Source organism: Pelobates fuscus, chromosome 3 (assembly GCF_036172605.1).
Source record: "Pelobates fuscus isolate aPelFus1 chromosome 3, aPelFus1.pri, whole genome shotgun sequence".
Taxonomy (NCBI): Eukaryota; Metazoa; Chordata; class Amphibia; order Anura; family Pelobatidae; genus Pelobates; species Pelobates fuscus.
Window position 1 is genome coordinate 395,278,102 of NC_086319.1, and position 23,490 is coordinate 395,301,591.

At 41.6% G+C, this 23,490-nt stretch overlaps 19 non-coding genes across 19 annotated transcripts; all 19 read left to right on the plus strand.

Moving 5' to 3' along the window:
- The first annotated feature begins 1,293 nt into the window (after positions 1 to 1,293).
- Positions 1,294 to 1,365, plus strand: TRNAW-CCA (transfer RNA tryptophan (anticodon CCA)). The gene has a single exon. It is a non-coding gene; the product is annotated as a tRNA-Trp (tRNA).
- An 807-nt stretch (positions 1,366 to 2,172) lies between these two features.
- TRNAL-AAG (transfer RNA leucine (anticodon AAG)) lies at positions 2,173 to 2,254 on the plus strand. The gene has a single exon. It is a non-coding gene; the product is annotated as a tRNA-Leu (tRNA).
- An 836-nt stretch (positions 2,255 to 3,090) lies between these two features.
- TRNAW-CCA (transfer RNA tryptophan (anticodon CCA)) lies at positions 3,091 to 3,162 on the plus strand. The gene has a single exon. It is a non-coding gene; the product is annotated as a tRNA-Trp (tRNA).
- A 1,712-nt stretch (positions 3,163 to 4,874) lies between these two features.
- On the plus strand, positions 4,875 to 4,946 carry TRNAW-CCA (transfer RNA tryptophan (anticodon CCA)). Its single transcript has one exon. It is a non-coding gene; the product is annotated as a tRNA-Trp (tRNA).
- An 805-nt stretch (positions 4,947 to 5,751) lies between these two features.
- TRNAL-AAG (transfer RNA leucine (anticodon AAG)) lies at positions 5,752 to 5,833 on the plus strand. The gene has a single exon. It is a non-coding gene; the product is annotated as a tRNA-Leu (tRNA).
- Positions 5,834 to 6,658: 825 nt separating this feature from the next.
- TRNAW-CCA (transfer RNA tryptophan (anticodon CCA)) lies at positions 6,659 to 6,730 on the plus strand. The gene has a single exon. It is a non-coding gene; the product is annotated as a tRNA-Trp (tRNA).
- Positions 6,731 to 7,532: 802 nt separating this feature from the next.
- TRNAL-AAG (transfer RNA leucine (anticodon AAG)) lies at positions 7,533 to 7,614 on the plus strand. Its single transcript has one exon. It is a non-coding gene; the product is annotated as a tRNA-Leu (tRNA).
- An 836-nt stretch (positions 7,615 to 8,450) lies between these two features.
- On the plus strand, positions 8,451 to 8,522 carry TRNAW-CCA (transfer RNA tryptophan (anticodon CCA)). Its single transcript has one exon. It is a non-coding gene; the product is annotated as a tRNA-Trp (tRNA).
- An 810-nt stretch (positions 8,523 to 9,332) lies between these two features.
- On the plus strand, positions 9,333 to 9,414 carry TRNAL-AAG (transfer RNA leucine (anticodon AAG)). Its single transcript has one exon. It is a non-coding gene; the product is annotated as a tRNA-Leu (tRNA).
- Positions 9,415 to 10,251: 837 nt separating this feature from the next.
- On the plus strand, positions 10,252 to 10,323 carry TRNAW-CCA (transfer RNA tryptophan (anticodon CCA)). Its single transcript has one exon. It is a non-coding gene; the product is annotated as a tRNA-Trp (tRNA).
- A 2,584-nt stretch (positions 10,324 to 12,907) lies between these two features.
- Positions 12,908 to 12,989, plus strand: TRNAL-AAG (transfer RNA leucine (anticodon AAG)). The gene has a single exon. It is a non-coding gene; the product is annotated as a tRNA-Leu (tRNA).
- An 836-nt stretch (positions 12,990 to 13,825) lies between these two features.
- TRNAW-CCA (transfer RNA tryptophan (anticodon CCA)) lies at positions 13,826 to 13,897 on the plus strand. Its single transcript has one exon. It is a non-coding gene; the product is annotated as a tRNA-Trp (tRNA).
- Positions 13,898 to 15,607: 1,710 nt separating this feature from the next.
- TRNAW-CCA (transfer RNA tryptophan (anticodon CCA)) lies at positions 15,608 to 15,679 on the plus strand. Its single transcript has one exon. It is a non-coding gene; the product is annotated as a tRNA-Trp (tRNA).
- Positions 15,680 to 16,491: 812 nt separating this feature from the next.
- TRNAL-AAG (transfer RNA leucine (anticodon AAG)) lies at positions 16,492 to 16,573 on the plus strand. Its single transcript has one exon. It is a non-coding gene; the product is annotated as a tRNA-Leu (tRNA).
- Positions 16,574 to 17,410: 837 nt separating this feature from the next.
- Positions 17,411 to 17,482, plus strand: TRNAW-CCA (transfer RNA tryptophan (anticodon CCA)). The gene has a single exon. It is a non-coding gene; the product is annotated as a tRNA-Trp (tRNA).
- A 1,710-nt stretch (positions 17,483 to 19,192) lies between these two features.
- On the plus strand, positions 19,193 to 19,264 carry TRNAW-CCA (transfer RNA tryptophan (anticodon CCA)). The gene has a single exon. It is a non-coding gene; the product is annotated as a tRNA-Trp (tRNA).
- An 802-nt stretch (positions 19,265 to 20,066) lies between these two features.
- TRNAL-AAG (transfer RNA leucine (anticodon AAG)) lies at positions 20,067 to 20,148 on the plus strand. Its single transcript has one exon. It is a non-coding gene; the product is annotated as a tRNA-Leu (tRNA).
- An 836-nt stretch (positions 20,149 to 20,984) lies between these two features.
- On the plus strand, positions 20,985 to 21,056 carry TRNAW-CCA (transfer RNA tryptophan (anticodon CCA)). Its single transcript has one exon. It is a non-coding gene; the product is annotated as a tRNA-Trp (tRNA).
- A 1,714-nt stretch (positions 21,057 to 22,770) lies between these two features.
- On the plus strand, positions 22,771 to 22,842 carry TRNAW-CCA (transfer RNA tryptophan (anticodon CCA)). Its single transcript has one exon. It is a non-coding gene; the product is annotated as a tRNA-Trp (tRNA).
- Positions 22,843 to 23,490: the final 648 nt, after the last annotated feature.

Genomic DNA, 23,490 nt, shown 5'->3' on the forward strand with positions numbered 1-23,490 from the left:
ATTGTTATCTTGTGTTTGCACCTGTTGGTGGTCATTTGACACGCTAGCAGCTTTCACCTGAATGTAACACGAGGAACTTGCGCTTCAAACTCTTTTGATATATATATATATATATATATTTATATATATTAGGATAATATTTGTTCTGTGTGAGAATAAATAGAGGGGGATGTGTAATATTTTAGAATTGATCTAGTTTTCTTGTATTTTTGCCGTCCTGTAGAGGTGAAGGCGCTCTAAATGACCTATGCCGCCAGCAGTGCCACATGAGTGTGGAAAGATATTGTCGGGACTTGCAACCTTTTGACAAGAAAGAAAATGAAATGATCAGAACGCTGCCAAATGGCGTGCGTGTTGTGAGTACACAGCCGCCGGAAACATGCGCAGGTAGCGTGGCCGACCGGTCTAAGGCGCTGGATTAAGGCTCCAGTCTCTTCGGGGGCGTGGGTTCGAATCCCACCGCTGCCATCAAGCTCCTTTTTTCTTCCATAAACGCATCACGCCGTTTGAATACCGCTTCCTTATTTGCCACAAGGTGCAACTTACGTAGGCTTGGAAATGCACTTGTTTCATACTCCTTTGATCTTTAAACATGGAACAGTATCACAGAAAGATACAAAAGTAATTCAGGATGAAAAGAAGACTCAGGTTCAACCATTCTTCCCCTTGTTGTTCCAAATGAAGGAGAAAGGAAAAAAAATGAAAGACCTGAAGTCATTTTCAATTGTGCCCCAAATTGGGAAGCAGGATTCCTTTAGAACTCCATATTTGCATTTCCGATTTCTCCTTGGATCAACAAGCTGTGTCACAATACCCACTTTAGATACTATAGTGGCATAGTTTCCAGCTTTGCCACAAGAACATCGAGGCCATCCTCAAATACATCTACTGAATGCCATAAAACACCTTCTTTAGGAAGAGAATTTAACATCTTTCTTCTCACTTGAAAGAGGCCACAAATTGTCCTAAATATAAAGCTAGCAAAGAGTAAGTCACGTGGAGAATTCCACACCATGCACGATTCACCCCAGCATTTGCATGTTCCATTGTAATGTAATTAAACCGGTATGGCTTCACATTGCCGCAAACACAGAAACTGGCTAGCTGGTGCCTTTCTGTTTGGCTTTGCCTTCAATTACAGTGGTATTGTGCTGAAAAGAAAAGTACTTATTTTCTTTCCTCTTTAGGCTGAATATTTAATATGTCAGAATCTATCTAATTTTATGTCGGTTGGGGGAAATAACCTACCTTTGTTGGCTACTCTGTTGACGACCACTCCCACCTGCGCAGTGAGACCTCGTGGCGCAACGGTAGCGCGTCTGACTCCAGATCAGAAGGTTGCGTGTTCAAATCACGTCGGGGTCATGCTGCTTTTGCTTTGGAGAAGAATAAGCACAGATCTCTTGTCATACCAGAGTTGGATAAAAAGCGCAAGGCACACGCCCCATTCTTAGCATGCTTAGCATATATTATCTATATATCCCGTACTTGGATTATTTCATTATGTTGATGGCCAAAACTGGAAAAGTCCTGCTGATCTACAGTAGGTAAAATTGACATGCTGCAGGATTCCTGACTGTTTCAAATGAATTCTGTGGTTTTTAACCTGGGGGTCGGGACCCAAAAATAGAGTCCTCTTGTTAATTTAGCGTGTCATTTTAAGGGTTCCTCCTTTTTTTTTGCTTTACTCCCAGTCAAAACAGGTTCATGAATTGATTTCCTAGAGGCAGCATTTGAATGCTGAATACTGGGCACAGCACTTTCCCTATGCTGGTGGTGAATTGTTATCTTGTGTTTGCACCTGTTGGTGGTCATTTGACACGCTAGCAGCTTTCACCTGAATGTAACACGAGGAACTTGCGCTTCAAACTCTTTTGATATATATATATATATATATATATATATTTATATATATTAGGATAATATTTGTTCTGTGTGAGAATAAATAGAGGGGGATGTGTAATATTTTAGAATTGATCTAGTTTTCTTGTATTTTTGCCGTCCTGTAGAGGTGAAGGCGCTCTAAATGACCTATGCCGCCAGCAGTGCCACATGAGTGTGGAAAGATATTGTCGGGACTTGCAACCTTTTGACAAGAAAGGAAATGAAATGATCAGAACGCTGCCAAATGGCGTGCGTGTTGTGAGTACACAGCCGCCGGAAACATGCGCAGGTAGCGTGGCCGAGCGGTCTAAGGCGCTGGATTAAGGCTCCAGTCTCTTCGGGGGTGTGGGTTCGAATCCCACCGCTGCCATCAAGCCCTTTTTTTCTTCCATAAACGCATCACACCGTTTGAATACCGCTTCCTTATTTGCCACAAGGTGCAACTTACGTAGGCTTGGAAATGCACTTGTTTCATACTCCTTTGATATTTAAACATGGAACAGTATCACAGAAAGTTACAAAAGTAATTCAGGATGAAAAGAAGACTCAGGTTCAACCATTCACCCACCCTTCTTCCCCTTGTTGTTCCAAATGAAGGAGAAAGGAAAAAAAATGAAAGACCTGAAGTCATTTTCAATTGTGCCCCAAATTGGGAAGCAGGATTCCTTTAGAACTCCATATTTGCATTTCCGATTTCTCCTTGGATCAACAAGCTGTGTCACAATACCCACTTTAGATACTATAGTGGCATAGTTTCCAGCTTTGCCACAAGAACATCGAGGCCATCCTCAAATACATCTACTGAATGCCATAAAACACCTTCTTTAGGAAGAGAATTTAACATCTTTCTTCTCACTTGAAAGAGGCCACAAATTGTCCTAAATATAAAGCTAGCAAAGAGTAAGTCACGTGGAGAATTCCACACCATGCACGATTCACCCCAGCATTTGCATGTTCCATTGTAATGTAATTAAACCGGTATGGCTTCACATTGCCGCAAACACAGAAACTGGCTAGCTGGTGCCTTTCTGTTTGGCTTTGCCTTCAATTACAGTGGTATTGTGCTGAAAAGAAAAGTACTTATTTTCTTTCCTCTTTAGGCTGAATATTTAATATGTCAGAATCTATCTAATTTTATGTCGGTTGGGGGAAATAACCTACCTTTGTTGGCTACTCTGTTGACGACCACTCCCACCTGCACAGTGAGACCTCGTGGCGCAACGGTAGCGCGTCTGACTCCAGATCAGAAGGTTGCGTGTTCAAATCACGTCGGGGTCATGCTGCTTTTGCTTTGGAGAAGAATAAGCACAGATCTCTTGTCATACCAGAGTTGGATAAAAAGCGCAAGGCACACGCCCCATTCTTAGCATGCTTAGCATATATTATCTATATATCCCGTACTTGGATTATTTCATTATGTTGATGGCCAAAACTGAAAAAGTCCTGCTGATCTACAGTAGGTAAAATTGACATGCTGCAGGATTCCTGAATGTTTCAAATGAATTCTGTGGTTTTTAACCTGGGGGTCGGGACCCAAAAATAGAGTCCTCTTGTTAATTTAGCGTGTCATTTTAAGGGTTCCTTCTTTTTTTTTTTGCTTTACTCCCAGTCAAAACAGGTTCATGAATTGATTTCCTAGAGGCAGCATTTGAATGCTGAATACTGGGCACAGCACTTTCCCTATGCTGGTGGTGAATTGTTATCTTGTGTTTGCACCTGTTGGTGGTCATTTGACACGCTAGCAGCTTTCACCTGAATGTAACACGAGGAACTTGCGCTTCAAACTCTTTTGATATATATATATATATATATATTTATATATATATTAGGATAATATTTGTTCTGTGTGAGAATAAATAGAGGGGGATGTGTAATATTTTAGAATTGATCTAGTTTTCTTGTATTTTTGCCGTCCTGTAGAGGTGAAGGCGCTCTAAATGACCTATGCCGCCAGCAGTGCCACATGAGTGTGGAAAGATATTGTCGGGACTTGCAACCTTTTGACAAGAAAGAAAATGAAATGATCAGAACGCTGCCAAATGGCGTGCGTGTTGTGAGTACACAGCCGCCGGAAACATGCGCAGGTAGCGTGGCCGACCGGTCTAAGGCGCTGGATTAAGGCTCCAGTCTCTTCGGGGGCGTGGGTTTGAATCCCACCGCTGCCATCAAGCTCCTTTTTTCTTCCATAAACGCATCACGCCGTTTGAATACCGCTTCCTTATTTGCCACAAGGTGCAACTTACGTAGGCTTGGAAATGCACTTGTTTCATACTCCTTTGATCTTTAAACATGGAACAGTATCACAGAAAGATACAAAAGTAATTCAGGATGAAAAGAAGACTCAGGTTCAACCATTCTTCCCCTTGTTGTTCCAAATGAAGGAGAAAGGAAAAAAAATGAAAGACCTGAAGTCATTTTCAATTGTGCCCCAAATTGGGAAGCAGGATTCCTTTAGAACTCCATATTTGCATTTCCGATTTCTCCTTGGATCAACAAGCTGTGTCACAATACCCACTTTAGATACTATAGTGGCATAGTTTCCAGCTTTGCCACAAGAACATCGAGGCCATCCTCAAATACATCTACTGAATGCCATAAAACACCTTCTTTAGGAAGAGAATTTAACATCTTTCTTCTCACTTGAAAGAGGCCACAAATTGTCCTAAATATAAAGCTAGCTAAGAGTAAGTCACGTGGAGAATTCCACACCATGCACGATTCACCCCAGCATTTGCATGTTCCATTGTAATGTAATTAAACCGGTATGGCTTCACATTGCCGCAAACACAGAAACTGGCTAGCTGGTGCCTTTCTGTTTGGCTTTGCCTTCAATTACAGTGGTATTGTGCTGAAAAGAAAAGTACTTATTTTCTTTCCTCTTTAGGCTGAATATTTAATATGTCAGAATCTATCTAATTTTATGTCGGTTGGGGGAAATAACCTACCTTTGTTGGCTACTCTGTTGACGACCACTCCCACCTGCACAGTGAGACCTCGTGGCGCAACGGTAGCGCGTCTGACTCCAGATCAGAAGGTTGCGTGTTCAAATCACGTCGGGGTCATGCTGCTTTTGCTTTGGAGAAGAATAAGCACAGATCTCTTGTCATACCAGAGTTGGATAAAAAGCGCAAGGCACACGCCCCATTCTTAGCATGCTTAGCATATATTATCTATATATCCCGTACTTGGATTATTTCGTTATGTTGATGGCCAAAACTGGAAAAGTCCTGCTGATCTACAGTAGGTAAAATTGACATGCTGCAGGATTCCTGATTGTTTAAAATGAATTCTGTGGTTTTTAACCTGGGGGTCGGGACCCAAAAATAGAGTCCTCTTGTTAATTTAGCGTGTCATTTTAAGGGTTCCTCCTTTTTTTTTGCTTTACTCCCAGTCAAAACAGGTTCATGAATTGATTTCCTAGAGGCAGCATTTGAATGCTGAATACTGGGCACAGCACTTTCCCTATGCTGGTGGTGAATTGTTATCTTGTGTTTGCACCTGTTGGTGGTCATTTGACACGCTAGCAGCTTTCACCTGAATGTAACACGAGGAACTTGCGCTTCAAACTCTTTTGATATATATATATATATATATATATATTTATATATATTAGGATAATATTTGTTCTGTGTGAGAATAAATAGAGGGGGATGTGTAATATTTTAGAATTGATCTAGTTTTCTTGTATTTTTGCCGTCCTGTAGAGGTGAAGGCGCTCTAAATGACCTATGCCGCCAGCAGTGCCACATGAGTGTGGAAAGATATTGTCGGGACTTGCAACCTTTTGACAAGAAAGAAAATGAAATGATCAGAACGCTGCCAAATGGCGTGCGTGTTGTGAGTACACAGCCGCCGGAAACATGCGCAGGTAGCGTGGCCGAGCGGTCTAAGGCGCTGGATTAAGGCTCCAGTCTCTTCGGGGGCGTGGGTTCGAATCCCACCGCTGCCATCAAGCTCCTTTTTTCTTCCATAAACGCATCACGCCGTTTGAATACCGCTTCCTTATTTGCCACAAGGTGCAACTTACGTAGGCTTGGAAATGCACTTGTTTCATACTCCTTTGATCTTTAAACATGGAACAGTATCACAGAAAGATACAAAAGTAATTCAGGATGAAAAGAAGACTCAGGTTCAACCATTCTTCCCCTTGTTGTTCCAAATGAAGGAGAAAGGAAAAAAAATGAAAGACCTGAAGTCATTTTCAATTGTGCCCCAAATTGGGAAGCAGGATTCCTTTAGAACTCCATATTTGCATTTCCGATTTCTCCTTGGATCAACAAGCTGTGTCACAATACCCACTTTAGATACTATAGTGGCATAGTTTCCAGCTTTGCCACAAGAACATCGAGGCCATCCTCAAATACATCTACTGAATGCCATAAAACACCTTCTTTAGGAAGAGAATTTAACATCTTTCTTCTCACTTGAAAGAGGCCACAAATTGTCCTAAATATAAAGCTAGCAAAGAGTAAGTCACGTGGAGAATTCCACACCATGCACGATTCACCCCAGCATTTGCATGTTCCATTGTAATGTAATTAAACCGGTATGGCTTCACATTGCCGCAAACACAGAAACTGGCTAGCTGGTGCCTTTCTGTTTGGCTTTGCCTTCAATTACAGTGGTATTGTGCTGAAAAGAAAAGTACTTATTTTCTTTCCTCTTTAGGCTGAATATTTAATATGTCAGAATCTATCTAATTTTATGTCGGTTGGGGGAAATAACCTACCTTTGTTGGCTACTCTGTTGACGACCACTCCCACCTGCACACTGAGACCTTGTGGCGCAACGGTAGCGCGTCTGACTCCAGATCAGAAGGTTGCGTGTTCAAATCACGTCGGGGTCATGCTGCTTTTGCTTTGGAGAAGAATAAGCACAGATCTCTTGTCATACCAGAGTTGGATAAAAAGCGCAAGGCACACGCCCCATTCTTAGCATGCTTAGCATATATTATCTATATATCCCGTACTTGGATTATTTCATTATGTTGATGGCCAAAACTGGAAAAGTCCTGCTGATCTACAGTAGGTAAAATTGACATGCTGCAGGATTCCTGATTGTTTCAAATGAATTCTGTGGTTTTTAACCTGGGGGTCGGGACCCAAAAATAGAGTCCTCTTGTTAATTTAGCGTGTCATTTTAAGGGTTCCTCCTTTTTTTTTTGCTTTACTCCCAGTCAAAACAGGTTCATGAATTGATTTCCTAGAGGCAGCATTTGAATGCTGAATACTGGGCACAGCACTTTCCCTATGCTGGTGGTGAATTGTTATCTTGTGTTTGCACCTGTTGGTGGTCATTTGACACGCTAGCAGCTTTCACCTGAATGTAACACGAGGAACTTGCGCTTCAAACTCTTTTGATATATATATATATATATATATTTATATATATTAGGATAATATTTGTTCTGTGTGAGAATAAATAGAGGGGGATGTGTAATATTTTAGAATTGATCTAGTTTTCTTGTATTTTTGCCGTCCTGTAGAGGTGAAGGCGCTCTAAATGACCTATGCTGCCAGCAGTGCCACATGAGTGTGGAAAGATATTGTCGGGACTTGCAACCTTTTGACAAGAAAGGAAATGAAATGATCAGAACGCTGCCAAATGGCGTGCGTGTTGTGAGTACACAGCCGCCGGAAACATGCGCAGGTAGCGTGGCCGAGCGGTCTAAGGCGCTGGATTAAGGCTCCAGTCTCTTCGGGGGCGTGGGTTCGAATCCCACCGCTGCCATCAAGCCCTTTTTTTCTTCCATAAACGCATCACACCGTTTGAATACCGCTTCCTTATTTGCCACAAGGTGCAACTTACGTAGGCTTGGAAATGCACTTGTTTCATACTCCTTTGATATTTAAACATGGAACAGTATCACAGAAAGTTACAAAAGTAATTCAGGATGAAAAGAAGACTCAGGTTCAACCATTCACCCACCCTTCTTCCCCTTGTTGTTCCAAATGAAGGAGAAAGGAAAAAAAATGAAAGACCTGAAGTCATTTTCAATTGTGCCCCAAATTGGGAAGCAGGATTCCTTTAGAACTCCATATTTGCATTTCCGATTTCTCCTTGGATCAACAAGCTGTGTCACAATACCCACTTTAGATACTATAGTGGCATAGTTTCCAGCTTTGCCACAAGAACATCGAGGCCATCCTCAAATACATCTACTGAATGCCATAAAACAACTTCTTTAGGAAGAGAATTTAACATCTTTCTTCTCACTTGAAAGAGGCCACAAATTGTCCTAAATATAAAGCTAGCAAAGAGTAAGTCACGTGGAGAATTCCACACCATGCACGATTCACCCCAGCATTTGCATGTTCCATTGTAATGTAATTAAACCGGTATGGCTTCACATTGCCGCAAACACAGAAACTGGCTAGCTGGTGCCTTTCTGTTTGGCTTTGCCTTCAATTACAGTGGTATTGTGCTGAAAAGAAAAGTACTTATTTTCTTTCCTCTTTAGGCTGAATATTTAATATGTCAGAATCTATCTAATTTTATGTCGGTTGGGGGAAATAACCTACCTTTGTTGGCTACTCTGTTGACGACCACTCCCACCTGCACAGTGAGACCTCGTGGCGCAACGGTAGCGCGTCTGACTCCAGATCAGAAGGTTGCGTGTTCAAATCACGTCGTGGTCATGCTGCTTTTGCTTTGGAGAAGAATAAGCACAGATCTCTTGTCATACCAGAGTTGGATAAAAAGCGCAAGGCACACGCCCCATTCTTAGCATGCTTAGCATATATTATCTATATATCCCGTACTTGGATTATTTCATTATGTTGATGGCCAAAACTGAAAAAGTCCTGCTGATCTACAGTAGGTAAAATTGACATGCTGCAGGATTCCTGATTGTTTCAAATGAATTCTGTGGTTTTTAACCTGGGGGTCGGGACCCAAAAATAGAGTCCTCTTGTTAATTTAGCGTGTCATTTTAAGGGTTCCTCCTTTTTTTTTTGCTTTACTCCCAGTCAAAACAGGTTCATGAATTGATTTCCTAGAGGCAGCATTTGAATGCTGAATACTGGGCACAGCACTTTCCCTATGCTGGTGGTGAATTGTTATCTTGTGTTTGCACCTGTTGGTGGTCATTTGACACGCTAGCAGCTTTCACCTGAATGTAACACGAGGAACTTGCGCTTCAAACTCTTTTGATATATATATATATATATATATATATATATTTATATATATTAGGATAATATTTGTTCTGTGTGAGAATAAATAGAGGGGGATGTGTAATATTTTAGAATTGATCTAGTTTTCTTGTATTTTTGCCGTCCTGTAGAGGTGAAGGCGCTCTAAATGACCTATGCCGCCAGCAGTGCCACATGAGTGTGGAAAGATATTGTCGGGACTTGCAACCTTTTGACAAGAAAGAAAATGAAATGATCAGAACGCTGCCAAATGGCGTGCGTGTTGTGAGTACACAGCCGCCGGAAACATGCGCAGGTAGCGTGGCCGAGCGGTCTAAGGTGCTGGATTAAGGCTCCAGTCTCTTCGGGGGCGTGGGTTCGAATCCCACCGCTGCCATCAAGCCCTTTTTTTCTTCCATAAACGCATCACACCGTTTGAATACCGCTTCCTTATTTGCCACAAGGTGCAACTTACGTAGGCTTGGAAATGCACTTGTTTCATACTCCTTTGATATTTAAACATGGAACAGTATCACAGAAAGTTACAAAAGTAATTCAGGATGAAAAGAAGACTCAGGTTCAACCATTCACCCACCCTTCTTCCCCTTGTTGTTCCAAATGAAGGAGAAAGGAAAAAAAAATGAAAGACCTGAAGTCATTTTCAATTGTGCCCCAAATTGGGAAGCAGGATTCCTTTAGAACTCCATATTTGCATTTCCGATTTCTCCTTGGATCAACAAGCTGTGTCACAATACCCACTTTAGATACTATAGTGGCATAGTTTCCAGCTTTGCCACAAGAACATCGAGGCCATCCTCAAATACATCTACTGAATGCCATAAAACACCTTCTTTAGGAAGAGAATTTAACATCTTTCTTCTCACTTGAAAGAGGCCACAAATTGTCCTAAATATAAAGCTAGCAAAGAGTAAGTCACGTGGAGAATTCCACACCATGCACGATTCACCCCAGCATTTGCATGTTCCATTGTAATGTAATTAAACCGGTATGGCTTCACATTGCCGCAAACACAGAAACTGGCTAGCTGGTGCCTTTCTGTTTGGCTTTGCCTTCAATTACAGTGGTATTGTGCTGAAAAGAAAAGTACTTATTTTCTTTCCTCTTTAGGCTGAATATTTAATATGTCAGAATCTATCTAATTTTATGTCGGTTGGGGGAAATAACCTACCTTTGTTGGCTACTCTGTTGACGACCACTCCCACCTGCACAGTGAGACCTCGTGGCGCAACGGTAGCGCGTCTGACTCCAGATCAGAAGGTTGCGTGTTCAAATCACGTCGGGGTCATGCTGCTTTTGCTTTGGAGAAGAATAAGCACAGATCTCTTGTCATACCAGAGTTGGATAAAAAGCGCAAGGCACACGCCCCATTCTTAGCATGCTTAGCATATATTATCTATATATCCCGTACTTGGATTATTTCATTATGTTGATGGCCAAAACTGAAAAAGTCCTGCTGATCTACAGTAGGTAAAATTGACATGCTGCAGGATTCCTGAATGTTTCAAATGAATTCTGTGGTTTTTAACCTGGGGGTCGGGACCCAAAAATAGAGTCCTCTTGTTAATTTAGCGTGTCATTTTAAGGGTTCCTTCTTTTTTTTTTTGCTTTACTCCCAGTCAAAACAGGTTCATGAATTGATTTCCTAGAGGCAGCATTTGAATGCTGAATACTGGGCACAGCACTTTCCCTATGCTGGTGGTGAATTGTTATCTTGTGTTTGCACCTGTTGGTGGTCATTTGACACGCTAGCAGCTTTCACCTGAATGTAACACGAGGAACTTGCGCTTCAAACTCTTTTGATATATATATATATATATATATTTATATATATTAGGATAATATTTGTTCTGTGTGAGAATAAATAGAGGGGGATGTGTAATATTTTAGAATTGATCTAGTTTTCTTGTATTTTTGCCGTCCTGTAGAGGTGAAGGCGCTCTAAATGACCTATGCCGCCAGCAGTGCCACATGAGTGTGGAAAGATATTGTCGGGACTTGCAACCTTTTGACAAGAAAGAAAATGAAATGATCAGAACGCTGCCAAATGGCGTGCGTGTTGTGAGTACACAGCCGCCGGAAACATGCGCAGGTAGCGTGGCCGACCGGTCTAAGGCGCTGGATTAAGGCTCCAGTCTCTTCGGGGGCGTGGGTTCGAATCCCACCGCTGCCATCAAGCTCCTTTTTTCTTCCATAAACGCATCACGCCGTTTGAATACCGCTTCCTTATTTGCCACAAGGTGCAACTTACGTAGGCTTGGAAATGCACTTGTTTCATACTCCTTTGATCTTTAAACATGGAACAGTATCACAGAAAGATACAAAAGTAATTCAGGATGAAAAGAAGACTCAGGTTCAACCATTCTTCCCCTTGTTGTTCCAAATGAAGGAGAAAGGAAAAAAAATGAAAGACCTGAAGTCATTTTCAATTGTGCCCCAAATTGGGAAGCAGGATTCCTTTAGAACTCCATATTTGCATTTCCGATTTCTCCTTGGATCAACAAGCTGTGTCACAATACCCACTTTAGATACTATAGTGGCATAGTTTCCAGCTTTGCCACAAGAACATCGAGGCCATCCTCAAATACATCTACTGAATGCCATAAAACACCTTCTTTAGGAAGAGAATTTAACATCTTTCTTCTCACTTGAAAGAGGCCACAAATTGTCCTAAATATAAAGCTAGCAAAGAGTAAGTCACGTGGAGAATTCCACACCATGCACGATTCACCCCAGCATTTGCATGTTCCATTGTAATGTAATTAAACCGGTATGGCTTCACATTGCCGCAAACACAGAAACTGGCTAGCTGGTGCCTTTCTGTTTGGCTTTGCCTTCAATTACAGTGGTATTGTGCTGAAAAGAAAAGTACTTATTTTCTTTCCTCTTTAGGCTGAATATTTAATATGTCAGAATCTATCTAATTTTATGTCGGTTGGGGGAAATAACCTACCTTTGTTGGCTACTCTGTTGACGACCACTCCCACCTGCACACTGAGACCTTGTGGCGCAACGGTAGCGCGTCTGACTTCAGATCAGAAGGTTGCGTGTTCAAATCACGTCGGGGTCATGCTGCTTTTGCTTTGGAGAAGAATAAGCACAGATCTCTTGTCATACCAGAGTTGGATAAAAAGCGCAAGGCACACGCCCCATTCTTAGCATGCTTAGCATATATTATCTATATATCCCGTACTTGGATTATTTCATTATGTTGATGGCCAAAACTGGAAAAGTCCTGCTGATCTACAGTAGGTAAAATTGACATGCTGCAGGATTCCTGATTGTTTCAAATGAATTCTGTGGTTTTTAACCTGGGGGTCGGGACCCAAAAATAGAGTCCTCTTGTTAATTTAGCGTGTCATTTTAAGGGTTCCTCCTTTTTTTTTTGCTTTACTCCCAGTCAAAACAGGTTCATGAATTGATTTCCTAGAGGCAGCATTTGAATGCTGAATACTGGGCACAGCACTTTCCCTATGCTGGTGGTGAATTGTTATCTTGTGTTTGCACCTGTTGGTGGTCATTTGACACGCTAGCAGCTTTCACCTGAATGTAACACGAGGAACTTGCGCTTCAAACTCTTTTGATATATATATATATATATATATTTATATATATTAGGATAATATTTGTTCTGTGTGAGAATAAATAGAGGGGGATGTGTAATATTTTAGAATTGATCTAGTTTTCTTGTATTTTTGCCGTCCTGTAGAGGTGAAGGCGCTCTAAATGACCTATGCCGCCAGCAGTGCCACATGAGTGTGGAAAGATATTGTCGGGACTTGCAACCTTTTGACAAGAAAGAAAATGAAATGATCAGAACGCTGCCAAATGGCGTGCGTGTTGTGAGTACACAGCCGCCGGAAACATGCGCAGGTAGCGTGGCCGAGCGGTCTAAGGCGCTGGATTAAGGCTCCAGTCTCTTCGGGGGCGTGGGTTCGAATCCCACCGCTGCCATCAAGCCCTTTTTTTCTTCCATAAACGCATCACACCGTTTGAATACCGCTTCCTTATTTGCCACAAGGTGCAACTTACGTAGGCTTGGAAATGCACTTGTTTCATACTCCTTTGATATTTAAACATGGAACAGTATCACAGAAAGTTACAAAAGTAATTCAGGATGAAAAGAAGACTCAGGTTCAACCATTCACCCACCCTTCTTCCCCTTGTTGTTCCAAATGAAGGAGAAAGGAAAAAAAATGAAAGACCTGAAGTCATTTTCAATTGTGCCCCAAATTGGGAAGCAGGATTCCTTTAGAACTCCATATTTGCATTTCCGATTTCTCCTTGGATCAACAAGCTGTGTCACAATACCCACTTTAGATACTATAGTGGCATAGTTTCCAGCTTTGCCACAAGAACATCGAGGCCATCCTCAAATACATCTACTGAATGCCATAAAACACCTTCTTTAGGAAGAGAATTTAACATCTTTCTTCTCACTTGAAAGAGGCCACAAATTGTCCTAAATATAAAGCTAGCAAAGAGTAAGTCACGTGGAGAATTCCACACCATGCACGATTCACCCCAGCATTTGCATGTTCCATTGTAATGTAATTAAACCGGTATGGCTTCACATTGCCGCAAACACAGAAACTGGCTAGCTGGTGCCTTTCTGTTTGGCTTTGCCTTCAATTACAGTGGTATTGTGCTGAAAAGAAAAGTACTTATTTTCTTTCCTCTTTAGGCTGAATATTTAATATGTCAGAATCTATCTAATTTTATGTCGGTTGGGGGAAATAACCTACCTTTGTTGGCTACTCTGTTGACGACCACTCCCACCTGCACAGTGAGACCTCGTGGCGCAACGGTAGCGCGTCTGACTCCAGATCAGAAGGTTGCGTGTTCAAATCACGTCGGGGTCATGCTGCTTTTGCTTTGGAGAAGAATAAGCACAGATCTCTTGTCATACCAGAGTTGGATAAAAAGCGCAAGGCACACGCCCCATTCTTAGCATGCTTAGCATATATTATCTATATATCCCGTACTTGGATTATTTCATTATGTTGATGGCCAAAACTGAAAAAGTCCTGCTGATCTACAGTAGGTAAAATTGACATGCTGCAGGATTCCTGAATGTTTCAAATGAATTCTGTGGTTTTTAACCTGGGGGTCGGGACCCAAAAATAGAGTCCTCTTGTTAATTTAGCGTGTCATTTTAAGGGTTCCTTCTTTTTTTTTTTGCTTTACTCCCAGTCAAAACAGGTTCATGAATTGATTTCCTAGAGGCAGCATTTGAATGCTGAATACTGGGCACAGCACTTTCCCTATGCTGGTGGTGAATTGTTATCTTGTGTTTGCACCTGTTGGTGGTCATTTGACACGCTAGCAGCTTTCACCTGAATGTAACACGAGGAACTTGCGCTTCAAACTCTTTTGATATATATATATATATATATATTTATATATATTAGGATAATATTTGTTCTGTGTGAGAATAAATAGAGGGGGATGTGTAATATTTTAGAATTGATCTAGTTTTCTTGTATTTTTGCCGTCCTGTAGAGGTGAAGGCGCTCTAAATGACCTATGCCGCCAGCAGTGCCACATGAGTGTGGAAAGATATTGTCGGGACTTGCAACCTTTTGACAAGAAAGAAAATGAAATGATCAGAACGCTGCCAAATGGCGTGCGTGTTGTGAGTACACAGCCGCCGGAAACATGCGCAGGTAGCGTGGCCGACCGGTCTAAGGCGCTGGATTAAGGCTCCAGTCTCTTCGGGGGCGTGGGTTCGAATCCCACCGCTGCCATCAAGCTCCTTTTTTCTTCCATAAACGCATCACGCCGTTTGAATACCGCTTCCTTATTTGCCACAAGGTGCAACTTACGTAGGCTTGGAAATGCACTTGTTTCATACTCCTTTGATCTTTAAACATGGAACAGTATCACAGAAAGATACAAAAGTAATTCAGGATGAAAAGAAGACTCAGGTTCAACCATTCTTCCCCTTGTTGTTCCAAATGAAGGAGAAAGGAAAAAAAATGAAAGACCTGAAGTCATTTTCAATTGTGCCCCAAATTGGGAAGCAGGATTCCTTTAGAACTCCATATTTGCATTTCCGATTTCTCCTTGGATCAACAAGCTGTGTCACAATACCCACTTTAGATACTATAGTGGCATAGTTTCCAGCTTTGCCACAAGAACATCGAGGCCATCCTCAAATACATCTACTGAATGCCATAAAACACCTTCTTTAGGAAGAGAATTTAACATCTTTCTTCTCACTTGAAAGAGGCCACAAATTGTCCTAAATATAAAGCTAGCAAAGAGTAAGTCACGTGGAGAATTCCACACCATGCACGATTCACCCCAGCATTTGCATGTTCCATTGTAATGTAATTAAACCGGTATGGCTTCACATTGCCGCAAACACAGAAACTGGCTAGCTGGTGCCTTTCTGTTTGGCTTTGCCTTCAATTACAGTGGTATTGTGCTGAAAAGAAAAGTACTTATTTTCTTTCCTCTTTAGGCTGAATATTTAATATGTCAGAATCTATCTAATTTTATGTCGGTTGGGGGAAATAACCTACCTTTGTTGGCTACTCTGTTGACGACCACTCCCACCTGCACAGTGAGACCTCGTGGCGCAACGGTAGCGCGTCTGACTCCAGATCAGAAGGTTGCGTGTTCAAATCACGTCGGGGTCATGCTGCTTTTGCTTTGGAGAAGAATAAGCACAGATCTCTTGTCATACCAGAGTTGGATAAAAAGCGCAAGGCACACGCCCCATTCTTAGCATGCTTAGCATATATTATCTATATATCCCGTACTTGGATTATTTCATTATGTTGATGGCCAAAACTGGAAAAGTCCTGCTGATCTACAGTAGGTAAAATTGACATGCTGCAGGATTCCTGATTGTTTCAAATGAATTCTGTGGTTTTTAACCTGGGGGTCGGGACCCAAAAATAGAGTCCTCTTGTTAATTTAGCGTGTCATTTTAAGGGTTCCTCCTTTTTTTTTTGCTTTACTCCCAGTCAAAACAGGTTCATGAATTGATTTCCTAGAGGCAGCATTTGAATGCTGAATACTGGGCACAGCACTTTCCCTATGCTGGTGGTGAATTGTTATCTTGTGTTTGCACCTGTTGGTGGTCATTTGACACGCTAGCAGCTTTCACCTGAATGTAACACGAGGAACTTGCGCTTCAAACTCTTTTGATATATATATATATATATATATATATATATATTTATATATATTAGGATAATATTTGTTCTGTGTGAGAATAAATAGAGGGGGATGTGTAATATTTTAGAATTGATCTAGTTTTCTTGTATTTTTGCCGTCCTGTAGAGGTGAAGGCGCTCTAAATGACCTATGCCGCCAGCAGTGCCACATGAGTGTGGAAAGATATTGTCGGGACTTGCAACCTTTTGACAAGAAAGAAAATGAAATGATCAGAACGCTGCCAAATGGCGTGCGTGTTGTGAGTACACAGCCGCCGGAAACATGCGCAGGTAGCGTGGCCGAGCGGTCTAAGGCGCTGGATTAAGGCTCCAGTCTCTTCGGGGGCGTGGGTTCGAATCCCACCGCTGCCATCAAGCCCTTTTTTTCTTCCATAAACGCATCACACCGTTTGAATACCGCTTCCTTATTTGCCACAAGGTGCAACTTACGTAGGCTTGGAAATGCACTTGTTTCATACTCCTTTGATATTTAAACATGGAACAGTATCACAGAAAGTTACAAAAGTAATTCAGGATGAAAAGAAGACTCAGGTTCAACCATTCACCCACCCTTCTTCCCCTTGTTGTTCCAAATGAAGGAGAAAGGAAAAAAAAATGAAAGACCTGAAGTCATTTTCAATTGTGCCCCAAATTGGGAAGCAGGATTCCTTTAGAACTCCATATTTGCATTTCCGATTTCTCCTTGGATCAACAAGCTGTGTCACAATACCCACTTTAGATACTATAGTGGCATAGTTTCCAGCTTTGCCACAAGAACATCGAGGCCATCCTCAAATACATCTACTGAATGCCATAAAACACCTTCTTTAGGAAGAGAATTTAACATCTTTCTTCTCACTTGAAAGAGGCCACAAATTGTCCTAAATATAAAGCTAGCAAAGAGTAAGTCACGTGGAGAATTCCACACCATGCACGATTCACCCCAGCATTTGCATGTTCCATTGTAATGTAATTAAACCGGTATGGCTTCACATTGCCGCAAACACAGAAACTGGCTAGCTGGTGCCTTTCTGTTTGGCTTTGCCTTCAATTACAGTGGTATTGTGCTGAAAAGAAAAGTACTTATTTTCTTTCCTCTTTAGGCTGAATATTTAATATGTCAGAATCTATCTAATTTTATGTCGGTTGGGGGAAATAACCTACCTTTGTTGGCTACTCTGTTGACGACCACTCCCACCTGCACAGTGAGACCTCGTGGCGCAACGGTAGCGCGTCTGACTCCAGATCAGAAGGTTGCGTGTTCAAATCACGTCGGGGTCATGCTGCTTTTGCTTTGGAGAAGAATAAGCACAGATCTCTTGTCATACCAGAGTTGGATAAAAAGCGCAAGGCACACGCCCCATTCTTAGCATGCTTAGCATATATTATCTATATATCCCGTACTTGGATTATTTCATTATGTTGATGGCCAAAACTGAAAAAGTCCTGCTGATCTACAGTAGGTAAAATTGACATGCTGCAGGATTCCTGAATGTTTCAAATGAATTCTGTGGTTTTTAACCTGGGGGTCGGGACCCAAAAATAGAGTCCTCTTGTTAATTTAGCGTGTCATTTTAAGGGTTCCTTCTTTTTTTTTTTGCTTTACTCCCAGTCAAAACAGGTTCATGAATTGATTTCCTAGAGGCAGCATTTGAATGCTGAATACTGGGCACAGCACTTTCCCTATGCTGGTGGTGAATTGTTATCTTGTGTTTGCACCTGTTGGTGGTCATTTGACACGCTAGCAGCTTTCACCTGAATGTAACACGAGGAACTTGCGCTTCAAACTCTTTTGATATATATATATATATATATATTTATATATATTAGGATAATATTTGTTCTGTGTGAGAATAAATAGAGGGGGATGTGTAATATTTTAGAATTGATCTAGTTTTCTTGTATTTTTGCCGTCCTGTAGAGGTGAAGGCGCTCTAAATGACCTATGCCGCCAGCAGTGCCACATGAGTGTGGAAAGATATTGTCGGGACTTGCAACCTTTTGACAAGAAAGAAAATGAAATGATCAGAACGCTGCCAAATGGCGTGCGTGTTGTGAGTACACAGCCGCCGGAAACATGCGCAGGTAGCGTGGCCGACCGGTCTAAGGCGCTGGATTAAGGCTCCAGTCTCTTCGGGGGCGTGGGTTCGAATCCCACCGCTGCCATCAAGCTCCTTTTTTCTTCCATAAACGCATCACGCCGTTTGAATACCGCTTCCTTATTTGCCACAAGGTGCAACTTACGTAGGCTTGGAAATGCACTTGTTTCATACTCATTTGATCTTTAAACATGGAACAGTATCACAGAAAGATACAAAAGTAATTCAGGATGAAAAGAAGACTCAGGTTCAACCATTCTTCCCCTTGTTGTTCCAAATGAAGGAGAAAGGAAAAAAAATGAAAGACCTGAAGTCATTTTCAATTGTGCCCCAAATTGGGAAGCAGGATTCCTTTAGAACTCCATATTTGCATTTCCGATTTCTCCTTGGATCAACAAGCTGTGTCACAATACCCACTTTAGATACTATAGTGGCATAGTTTCCAGCTTTGCCACAAGAACATCGAGGCCATCCTCAAATACATCTACTGAATGCCATAAAACACCTTCTTTAGGAAGAGAATTTAACATCTTTCTTCTCACTTGAAAGAGGCCACAAATTGTCCTAAATATAAAGCTAGCAAAGAGTAAGTCACGTGGAGAATTCCACACCATGCACGATTCACCCCAGCATTTGCATGTTCCATTGTAATGTAATTAAACCGGTATGGCTTCACATTGCCGCAAACACAGAAACTGGCTAGCTGGTGCCTTTCTGTTTGGCTTTGCCTTCAATTACAGTGGTATTGTGCTGAAAAGAAAAGTACTTATTTTCTTTCCTCTTTAGGCTGAATATTTAATATGTCAGAATCTATCTAATTTTATGTCGGTTGGGGGAAATAACCTACCTTTGTTGGCTACTCTGTTGACGACCACTCCCACCTGCACACTGAGACCTTGTGGCGCAACGGTAGCGCGTCTGACTCCAGATCAGAAGGTTGCGTGTTCAAATCACGTCGGGGTCATGCTGCTTTTGCTTTGGAGAAGAATAAGCACAGATCTCTTGTCATACCAGAGTTGGATAAAAAGCGCAAGGCACACGCCCCATTCTTAGCATGCTTAGCATATATTATCTATATATCCCGTACTTGGATTATTTCATTATGTTGATGGCCAAAACTGGAAAAGTCCTGCTGATCTACAGTAGGTAAAATTGACATGCTGCAGGATTCCTGATTGTTTCAAATGAATTCTGTGGTTTTTAACCTGGGGGTCGGGACCCAAAAATAGAGTCCTCTTGTTAATTTAGCGTGTCATTTTAAGGGTTCCTCCTTTTTTTTTTGCTTTACTCCCAGTCAAAACAGGTTCATGAATTGATTTCCTAGAGGCAGCATTTGAATGCTGAATACTGGGCACAGCACTTTCCCTATGCTGGTGGTGAATTGTTATCTTGTGTTTGCACCTGTTGGTGGTCATTTGACACGCTAGCAGCTTTCACCTGAATGTAACACGAGGAACTTGCGCTTCAAACTCTTTTGATATATATATATATATATATATTTATATATATTAGGATAATATTTGTTCTGTGTGAGAATAAATAGAGGGGGATGTGTAATATTTTAGAATTGATCTAGTTTTCTTGTATTTTTGCCGTCCTGTAGAGGTGAAGGCGCTCTAAATGACCTATGCCGCCAGCAGTGCCACATGAGTGTGGAAAGATATTGTCGGGACTTGCAACCTTTTGACAAGAAAGAAAATGAAATGATCAGAACGCTGCCAAATGGCGTGCGTGTTGTGAGTACACAGCCGCCGGAAACATGCGCAGGTAGCGTGGCCGAGCGGTCTAAGGCGCTGGATTAAGGCTCCAGTCTCTTCGGGGGCGTGGGTTCGAATCCCACCGCTGCCATCAAGCCCTTTTTTTCTTCCATAAACGCATCACACCGTTTGAATACCGCTTCCTTATTTGCCACAAGGTGCAACTTACGTAGGCTTGGAAATGCACTTGTTTCATACTCCTTTGATATTTAAACATGGAACAGTATCACAGAAAGTTACAAAAGTAATTCAGGATGAAAAGAAGACTCATTTTCAACCATTCACCCACCCTTCTTCCCCTTGTTGTTCCAAATGAAGGAGAAAGGAAAAAAAATGAAAGACCTGAAGTCATTTTCAATTGTGCCCCAAATTGGGAAGCAGGATTCCTTTAGAACTCCATATTTGCATTTCCGATTTCTCCTTGGATCAACAAGCTGTGTCACAATACCCACTTTAGATACTATAGTGGCATAGTTTCCAGCTTTGCCACAAGAACATCGAGGCCATCCTCAAATACATCTACTGAATGCCATAAAACACCTTCTTTAGGAAGAGAATTTAACATCTTTCTTCTCACTTGAAAGAGGCCACAAATTGTCCTAAATATAAAGCTAGCAAAGAGTAAGTCACGTGGAGAATTCCACACCATGCACGATTCACCCCAGCATTTGCATGTTCCATTGTAATGTAATTAAACCGGTATGGCTTCACATTGCCGCAAACACAGAAACTGGCTAGCTGGTGCCTTTCTGTTTGGCTTTGCCTTCAATTACAGTGGTATTGTGCTGAAAAGAAAAGTACTTATTTTCTTTCCTCTTTAGGCTGAATATTTAATATGTCAGAATCTATCTAATTTTATGTCGGTTGGGGGAAATAACCTACCTTTGTTGGCTACTCTGTTGACGACCACTCCCACCTGCACAGTGAGACCTCGTGGCGCAACGGTAGCGCGTCTGACTCCAGATCAGAAGGTTGCGTGTTCAAATCACGTCGGGGTCATGCTGCTTTTGCTTTGGAGAAGAATAAGCACAGATCTCTTGTCATACCAGAGTTGGATAAAAAGCGCAAGGCACACGCCCCATTCTTAGCATGCTTAGCATATATTATCTATATATCCCGTACTTGGATTATTTCATTATGTTGATGGCCAAAACTGAAAAAGTCCTGCTGATCTACAGTAGGTAAAATTGACATGCTGCAGGATTCCTGAATGTTTCAAATGAATTCTGTGGTTTTTAACCTGGGGGTCGGGACCCAAAAATAGAGTCCTCTTGTTAATTTAGCGTGTCATTTTAAGGGTTCCTTCTTTTTTTTTTTGCTTTACTCCCAGTCAAAACAGGTTCATGAATTGATTTCCTAGAGGCAGCATTTGAATGCTGAATACTGGGCACAGCACTTTCCCTATGCTGGTGGTGAATTGTTATCTTGTGTTTGCACCTGTTGGTGGTCATTTGACACGCTAGCAGCTTTCACCTGAATGTAACACGAGGAACTTGCGCTTCAAACTCTTTTGATATATATATATATATATATATATATTTATATATATTAGGATAATATTTGTTCTGTGTGAGAATAAATAGAGGGGGATGTGTAATATTTTAGAATTGATCTAGTTTTCTTGTATTTTTGCCGTCCTGTAGAGGTGAAGGCGCTCTAAATGACCTATGCCGCCAGCAGTGCCACATGAGTGTGGAAAGATATTGTCGGGACTTGCAACCTTTTGACAAGAAAGAAAATGAAATGATCAGAACGCTGCCAAATGGCGTGCGTGTTGTGAGTACACAGCCGCCGGAAACATGCGCAGGTAGCGTGGCCGACCGGTCTAAGGCGCTGGATTAAGGCTCCAGTCTCTTCGGGGGCGTGGGTTCGAATCCCACCGCTGCCATCAAGCTCCTTTTTTCTTCCATAAACGCATCACGCCGTTTGAATACCGCTTCCTTATTTGCCACAAGGTGCAACTTACGTAGGCTTGGAAATGCACTTGTTTCATACTCCTTTGATCTTTAAACATGGAACAGTATCACAGAAAGATACAAAAGTAATTCAGGATGAAAAGAAGACTCAGGTTCAACCATTCTTCCCCTTGTTGTTCCAAATGAAGGAGAAAGGAAAAAAAATGAAAGACCTGAAGTCATTTTCAATTGTGCCCCAAATTGGGAAGCAGGATTCCTTTAGAACTCCATATTTGCATTTCCGATTTCTCCTTGGATCAACAAGCTGTGTCACAATACCCACTTTAGATACTATAGTGGCATAGTTTCCAGCTTTGCCACAAGAACATCGAGGCCATCCTCAAATACATCTACTGAATGCCATAAAACACCTTCTTTAGGAAGAGAATTTAACATCTTTCTTCTCACTTGAAAGAGGCCACAAATTGTCCTAAATATAAAGCTAGCAAAGAGTAAGTCACGTGGAGAATTCCACACCATCCACGATTCACCCCAGCATTTGCATGTTCCATTGTAATGTAATTAAACCGGTATGGCTTCACATTGCCGCAAACACAGAAACTGGCTAGCTGGTGCCTTTCTGTTTGGCTTTGCCTTCAATTACAGTGGTATTGTGCTGAAAAGAAAAGTACTTATTTTCTTTCCTCTTTAGGCTGAATATTTAATATGTCAGAATCTATCTAATTTTATGTCGGTTGGGGGAAATAACCTACCTTTGTTGGCTACTCTGTTGACGACCACTCCCACCTGCACAGTGAGACCTCGTGGCGCAACGGTAGCGCGTCTGACTCCAGATCAGAAGGTTGCGTGTTCAAATCACGTCGGGGTCATGCTGCTTTTGCTTTGGAGAAGAATAAGCACAGATCTCTTGTCATACCAGAGTTGGATAAAAAGCGCAAGGCACACGCCCCATTCTTAGCATGCTTAGCATATATTATCTATATATCCCGTACTTGGATTATTTCATTATGTTGATGGCCAAAACTGGAAAAGTCCTGCTGATCTACAGTAGGTAAAATTGACATGCTGCAGGATTCCTGACTGTTTCAAATGAATTCTGTGGTTTTTAACCTCGGGGTCGGGACCCAAAAATAGAGTCCTCTTGTTAATTTAGCGTGTCATTTTAAGGGTTCCTCCTTTATTTTTTGCTTTACTCCCAGTCAAAACAGGTTCATGAATTGATTTCCTAGAGGCAGCATTTGAATGCTGAATACTGGGCACAGCACTTTCCCTATGCTGGTGGTGAATTGTTATCTTGTGTTTGCACCTGTTGGTGGTCATTTGACACGCTAGCAGCTTTCACCTGAATGTAACACGAGGAACTTGCGCTTCAAACTCTTTTGATATATATATATATATATTTATATATATTAGGATAATATTTGTTCTGTGTGAGAATAAATAGAGGGGGATGTGTAATATTTTAGAATTGATCTAGTTTTCTTGTATTTTTGCCGTCCTGTAGAGGTGAAGGCGCT